This window comes from Bos javanicus, chromosome 26, assembly GCF_032452875.1.
Source record: "Bos javanicus breed banteng chromosome 26, ARS-OSU_banteng_1.0, whole genome shotgun sequence".
Lineage (NCBI taxonomy): Eukaryota > Metazoa > Chordata > Mammalia > Artiodactyla > Bovidae > Bos > Bos javanicus.
The window spans coordinates 22,724,824-22,732,476 of NC_083893.1; the positions used below are offsets into that span (position 1 = coordinate 22,724,824).

General features: G+C 38.7%; 1 pseudogene; it reads right to left on the minus strand.

Moving 5' to 3' along the window:
* Positions 1–4,680: 4,680 nt before the first annotated feature.
* LOC133239324 (vacuolar-sorting protein SNF8-like) lies at positions 4,681–5,611 on the minus strand (annotated as a pseudogene).
* Between the last annotated feature and the right edge of the window lie 2,042 nt (positions 5,612–7,653).

Consider the following 7,653-nt stretch of genomic DNA (forward strand, 5'->3'; position numbering starts at 1 on the left):
ATGGTTTTAGAGCCCAAGAAAATAAAGTCTGTCACTGTTTCCATTGTTTCCCCATCTATTTGCCATGAAGTGATGGGACCAGATGCCATGATCTTCATTTTTTTTTAATGTTGAGTTTTAAGCAAGCTTTTTCACTCTCCTCTTTCGCTTTCATCAAGAGGCTTTCTAGTTCCTCTTCACTTTCTGCCACAAGGGTGTTGTCATTTGGGTATCCGAGGTTATTGATATTTCTCCTGGCAATCTTGATTCCAGCTTGTGCTTCATCCAGCCCAGCATTTCACATGATGTACTCTGCATTATAAGGTAAATAAGCAGGGTGACAATATACAGCCTTGATGTACTCCTTTCCCAATTTGGAACCAGTCCGATGTTCAATGTCAGATTCTAACTGTTGCTTCTTGACCTGCATATAGACTTCTCAAGAGGCAGGTAAGGTGGTCTGTCTTGTATTCCCATCTCTTTAAGAATTTTTCACAGTTTGTTGTGATCCACATAGTCAAAAGGCTTTGGCATAGTCAATAAAGCTGAAGTAGATGTTTTTCTGGAATTCTCTTGCTTTTTCTTCATCCCAACAGATGCTGGCAATTTGATCTCTGGTTCCTCTGCCTTTTCTAAATCCAGTTTGACCATCTTGAGTTCTCAGTTCATGTACTGTTGAAGCCTCACTTGGAGAATTTTCAGTATTACTTTGCTAGCATGTGGGATGAGTACAATTGTGTGGTAGTTTGAACTTTCCTTGGCATTGCCTTTCTTTGGGATTGGAATGAAAACTGACCTTTTCCAGTCCTGTGGCCATTGCTGAGTTTTCCAAATTTGTTGGCATATTGAATGCAGCACATTCACAGCATCATGTTTTAGGATTTGAAATAGCTCAACTGGAATTCCATCACCTCCACTAGCTTTGTTCATAGTGATGCTTCCTAACGCCCACTTGACTTCGTATTCCAGGATGTCTTGCTCTAGGTGAGTGATCACACCATCATGGTTATCTGGGTCCTGAAGATCTTTTTTGTATAGTTCTGTGTATTCTTTCCACCTCTTCTAAATATCTTTTCCTTCTGTTAGATCTATACTGTTTTTGTCCTTTTTTGTGCCATCTTTGCATGAAATGTTCCCTTGGTATCTCTAATTTTCTTGAAGAGATCTCTAGTCTTTCCCATTCTATTGTTTTCCTCTATTTCTTTGCATTGATCACTAAGGAAGGCTTTCTTATTTCTCCTTGCTATTCTTTGGATGCATACTTGACCTCATTTACTATGACTCCCTCTGTTTTCAAAATATATTTTTAAATGCATATTTTATCTTAATTACTCTTAAAATCTCCTGCAACTTTCAAAATATATACCTCTTTCTTTCCAAAAAAATTGTTTTTGCCACACCATGCAATTTGTGGGCTACAGCAACTATACTCCAATTTAAAAAACAATTCAAGTCCAAGAACGCCAATTAGAAAAATGTCAGGACTTTCCTGGGGGTACAGTTGATAAGAATCCACCAGCCATTGCAGGAGACATGGGTTTGATTCCTGGTCTAGAAAGACTCCACATGTCACAGAGTAACTGAAGGCCATGCACCACGGTTACTGAGTCCACAAGTCGCAACTACTGAAGCCTGAGCGCCTAGAGCCTGTGCTCTGTGACAAGAGGTGCCACCTTAAGTTATTCATACAGAGTAGCTTAATTGCCCTAAAAATTCTCTGTGTTCTTTCCATTCTTCCCTCTTTCCTACCTACCCCTGGCAACACTGATTTTTGTACTGTCTCTGTGGTTTTACCTTTTCTGAATTGTCAAATAGTTTGACTCATACAGTATGTAGACTTTTGAGCTGGCTTCTTTCACTTAGTAAAATACATTCAAGTTTATTCCATATCTTGTCACGGTTTGATAGCTCATTCCTTTTATTGCTGAATAATAGTCATTATATGGATGTGCCACTGGTTTTTTTTTTTCCTATTTATGTGTTGAAGGATATCTTGGTTATTTCAAAGTTTGGGTAATTATGAATAAAGCTGCTATAAATACTTACGTGCAGTTGCTTCTTGGCCTTTTGGCTAAGTTCAAGTGTGTAAACATTTATGTGCAGGTTTTTGTGTAGACATAAGTTTTCAACTCATTTGGATAAATACCAAGGAGCATGAGTGCCAAATTGTATGATTAAGAGAAAGTTTAGTTTTATAACACATTGCCAAACTGTATTTATTCAGATTTGTCTTATGGCCTAGATTATAGTCTACCTGGGGCTTCCCAGCTGGTGCTAGTAGTAAAGAACCTGCCTGCCAATGCAAGAGACTTAACCAATGTGTGTTCTATCCCTGGATTGGGAAGATTCCCCTGGAGGAGGGCATGGCAACCCACTCCAGTATTCTTGCCTGGAGAATCCCGTGGACAGAAGAGCCTGGCTGGCTTCGGTCCATGAGGTCACAAAGAGTCAGTTACAACTAAAGCAATTTACCACAAATATGCACATAGTCTTTCTTGGTAAATGATTCATGCGCACTTGAGAATAATGTGTTTGGAGTTGGTGATGTTCCATAAATGTCACTAAAATCAAATTGATGGGGCTTCCCTGCTGGCACAGTAGTAAAAAATCTGCCTGCCAGTGCAGAAGACACAGGTTCCATCCCTGATCTGGAAAGATCCCACATACTGCAAAACAGTATGTTCTACAGTAAGCCCTTGTGCCACAACTATTGAGACTGTGCTCTAGAGCCCAGGAGTGGAAACTCCTGAAGCCTGTGCACCCTAGAGCCTGTGCTCTGCAATAAGGGAAGCCCACGCACTGCAACTGGAGAGTAGCCCCTGCTTGCCACAACTAGAAAAAAGCCTGTACAGCAGTGAAGACAGCACAGCTAAAGAGAAATAAATAAGAATTTAAAAAATCAAATTGGTTGATAGTGTTCTTCAAATTTATATTATTACTGATTTTCTGTCTAGCTTTACTATCAGTTACTTAGGGAAAAGTGCTAAAATCTCCAACTATAATTGCAGATTTGTCTATTTCTTATTTTTAATATAGCCGTTCTGACTTTCATTTGGTTCTTATTTGTATAATATACATTCTCTCATCTTTTTACTTTTAACCATATGTTTCTTTATATTTAAGTGAGTTTCTTATAGACAAGAAACTCTATAGTTTTGGTTTTGGTTTTTGAATCCAATCTGACCTTCCTTGCCTTTTGATTGGGGTGTTTACTACATTTAAAGTTAATGTAATTATCAACATGATTGAGTTTGAAACTACCATCTTTCAGTTACTTCCTATTTGCCCAATCTTCTCTTTGTTCCTTTTTTATTGTCTCCCTGATTTCTTTCAGATTGAATTTTTTTGTGATTCTATTTTGTCTTCATTATTGGCTTATTAGTTGTATCTTTATTTCTTTAGTTGTTGCTCTATAGTTTATAAAATAGATTTTTTTTTTTTTTTTTTGGTCATCTTGTATGGCTTAGGGGGGAACTTTGATCTTAGTTTCCTGACCAGGGATTGAAGCTTGGCCAGGACAGTGAAAGTGCACAGTCCTAACCACCTGGTCACCAGGGAATTCCCTATAAAATACAATCTTTAAATATCAGTCTACCTTCAAATAATGTATCACTTCATGTATACTATAAAACAGTACAGCAGTAATTTTTTTCCTCTTTTGTGCTACTGTGATCATACATTTTTCTTTTACATGTACTATAAATCCTGTTGTAATTTTTGCTTTAAAGAACCAATTATCTTTTGAAGAGATTAAATATTAAGTGTATTTTATGTTTACTCATATTTACTATTTCTGACACTTTTCATTATGTTGTGTAGATCCACATTTCCACATGGTATCATTTGGAAGCAGTGAGAACTTCCTTTCGTATTTCTTTTAGACCAGTAATTTTGTCATTCATCAAAATCCCAGTGATGAATTTTCTCATCTTTGTCTTAAAAAAATAGTTCTTTTTCCTTTAATTTTCTTATTGGGGTAAAATATATTGGGTTGGCCAAAAAATTCATTTGGGTTTTTGTGTAAGATCTGGTTTGTATAATTTCTGATAAGAATTCTATGTCATTCGTATATTGATTCTTTTGTAAGAAATATGTCTTTTTTTTCTGGCTGCTTTTAATGTTTTCTCTTTGTCAGTGGTTTCAGAAATTTTATTGTGACATAATATGATGTGGTTTTCCCCAGGTTTATTCTGCTTGGGATTCATTAAGCTTCTTGGATCCATGAATTTTATAGCTTTCAGCAAATTTGGAAAATTTATGGTCATTTTGTCTTTAAATATTTTTTTCTAAGCCTTTTTTCATGCATCTTCTCTCTTAATGGGATCCTCTTGAGATATTACATATATGTCAGTCTGCTTAATATTAGTCCATACACAAATGGTATTCTGTTCATTTTTTTCTGTCTCTGTACTTCACCTTGCTTGGTTTCTATTTCTGTTTCTTCTAATCACCAATCTTCAGCATCTGCTTTTATTCCATCCAGTGTATTTTCCATTTCAGATACTATGTTTTTCATATCTAGAGGTTTCATTTGGATCTTTCCTTTATCTTCCACTTCTTTAATTATCTTGGTCAGGTTTTCCTCTATCTTTTTGAAGATATAAAGCATATTTATAGTAGCAGCTTTTATGTTCTTGTTTGTTCCATCACCATTAAAATTTCTGAATCTGTTTTATTTATTCTATTTTTTTTTTAAGCAAAATTGTTCAGAATTTTTTTTTTTCTCCGTTTGTGCTATATGGCTTGTGGGATCTTAGTTCTCGGATGACAAGGGGTAGAACCTGGACCTCAGCAGTGAAATCACTGGGTTCTAACCACTGGACAGTCAGGTAATTCCTGGTTCAGGTTTTATTCACCAGTCAATAGCTGCTCGCTCTCTCCTTCCTGCATCCTGCTGTGCTGCCTTCCACATTCCTAGATTCAGGAGAGGAATTCTCTGGCCTTCTGAGCTGTAATCAGAGAGGGGAGGTCAGTGAAGAGAGCTGGAAGACAGTAGTTTGCTGTAGAGGCTGGCTAGGCAGGCCAGCCCTGCCATCAGCATGTGTTCCAGCACTTGTAGTAATCACTCTGTCTCCCATTCAAGACTGGCTTTTGTCTCACTGGTGGTCCTGTAGCCATTCTTCCCTGCCAGCTCTAGCACCTCATTGTTTGTAATTCATATTGAGCTCAGCTGGAACAGAGTGAATATGGTAGTGCCACCCACAGGGGTAATGCTGAAGCCAGTGCCATGGGCCTTTATTTGCTTGATGACCCTTATCAAGTTGTCTTGGCTGACATCTGGATTGAATTTTTCCCTTCCCTATAAAATCTGTTGATGTAGCAGTTCCTCCAAAGTTCTCAAACTTCCATTCTGGTGCTTCAAGGCTAGGCACACTTTGATAATCTGTATGCCCAGCATCTCAGACCAAAATCATTTTCCGTAAATCAGGGGATCCATCCCAATGGTGGCACACATGTCCTGGAGCTGCATCTGGAACTTGAGACTCCTTTGGGTGTCCTACTTGTGCTTGCTGGCAAATTGCCCCAGATTAGTTTTGAAGCTTCTTTGGGGTAGTAATGCTGCCTCGCACATGATGTAGCTCACACTGGTGACTTAGGTGCCGTTGTTTTGATTTGTATTTCCCTGATGGCTAATGATACTGACCATCTCTTCATGTGCTTATTGGCCACTTGTATGCCTTCTTTGGAGAACTGTCTATTCATTTTCTTCCAGCCTACCTGGAAATGGAGATATGAAAACCACGGTGTAAAAGATATTGGTGAACCATTTCTGAAATTCTGTGTTCTACAATAGTAAGAAAAGTAGCTGCTCACTGTATTGTTATAATGTCTTCTGGAATATTATATACATCTCTACTCACACTATCAGGTAATGAGAAGACTCCTATGTCCAGATGTCTAGCTTGAATAATACAGGTTTGTTGTGACTCTTCCAAGACAAATCAGTTGCAAAATGTACACCTGTGTGATTATATGAAAATTCCTTGGTCACAGAACGTTCAGCAGCTGCCTCCCCTCGCCTCCCCTCCCCAATCTTTTTACACATTGTAACAATGGCAATGTTAGTTTTTAATCTGTTAATCATTAGAGATTAAAAATTTTATACAGAGTGTACCTCAAAGGTTGTGAGCTCAGTTCCAGATTACTGCAATAAAGCAAATATTGCAATAAAGTGAGTCATATGAATTTTTGGTTTTCTGGTGCATATAAAAGTTGTATTTACCCCATACTTAAACCATTTTAAAAATTATTTATTTATTTATTTATTTTGGCTGCACTGGGTCTTCATTGCTGTGCACGAGCTTTCTCTAGTTGCAGTGAGCAGGTTTCTCACTGCAGTGGGTTCTCGTTGCAGAGCACAGGCTCTAGGGTGTGAGGGCTTCAATAGTTGCAGCAAAGCGGACATTTGCTGCAAAGTGATGTCTCTGCTTTTTAATACTCTGTCTAGGTTTGTCATAGCTTTTCTTCCAAGAAGCAAGCCTCTTTTAATTTCATGGCTGCAGTCACCATCCACAGTGATTTTGGAGCCCAATAATATACCTTAATTAAAATGTTAGGTAGTTAGAATAGGGAAAAGGAGTCCAGAATGGCGGTGGCTAAAAGATAAGGAAGAGAAAAGCCCGAGAAAATAGAACAAAGGAAGGTCTGAGGACCGGAGTGAGGACCTCAGGTAAAACAAACAACACTCCTGGCTGGCCCAATTTACATAGGACAGGCCCAGGGAGAGAAAAACATAAAAAGAGGAGCCAAAGGGCTGGGGCTCCTTCTCTCTCCCGCACTCTGGGGTGCTCTTGTCTTCGCATCTTTGAGTCAACATGCCCTCACACCTCGAAGACGGATTTTCCTGTTATTATCTAAATAAAATAGAGCTGAAACACAGAGCTATAACACTGATTTGTCTAAAAGCTATAACACGGTCCATTCGAGACCTGAGAGCTATAACACAGTCTGTCCAAGACCTGAGAGCTGTGACACGCCTAGGGCTTTAATGTCCGTCACTCCAAATCTTTGTTGTGACGAGACAGAACCGAGGAGCATATACTCACCTGACAAAAACACGCTAACCACCATCTGAAAATGTAGAGTTCGCATGAGTCTTCAATTTGTAGAAAACACAAGATCTGTGAAGTGCAATAAAGGGAAGCCCAACAAAATGAGATATACTTTTAAGATCTGTCCCAGGAACTTATAATTTAATAGAAGAGGAAACAATTACATAACTTTAAGTTAAATCCAAAATCACAGCAGATGGTGATTGCAGCCATGAAATTAAAAGACACTTACTCCTTGGAAGGAAAGTTATGACCAATCTAGATAGCATATTCAAAAGCAGAGACATTACTTTGCCAACAAAGGTCCGTCTAGTCAAGGCTATGGTTTTTCCAGTGGTCATGTATGGATGTGAAAGTTGGACTGTGAAGAAAGCTGAGTGCTGAAGAAATGATGCTTTTGAACTATGGTGTTGGAGAAGACTCTTGAGAGTCCCTTGGACTGCAAGGAGATCCAACCAGTCCGTTCTAAAGGAGATCAGTCCTGGATGTTCTTTGGAAAGACTGATGCTAAAGCTGAAACTCCAATACTTTGAAACTCCTCATGCGAAGAGTTGACTCATTGGAAAAGTCTCTGGTGCTGGGAGGGATTGGGGGCAGGAAGAGAAGGGGACGACAGAGGATG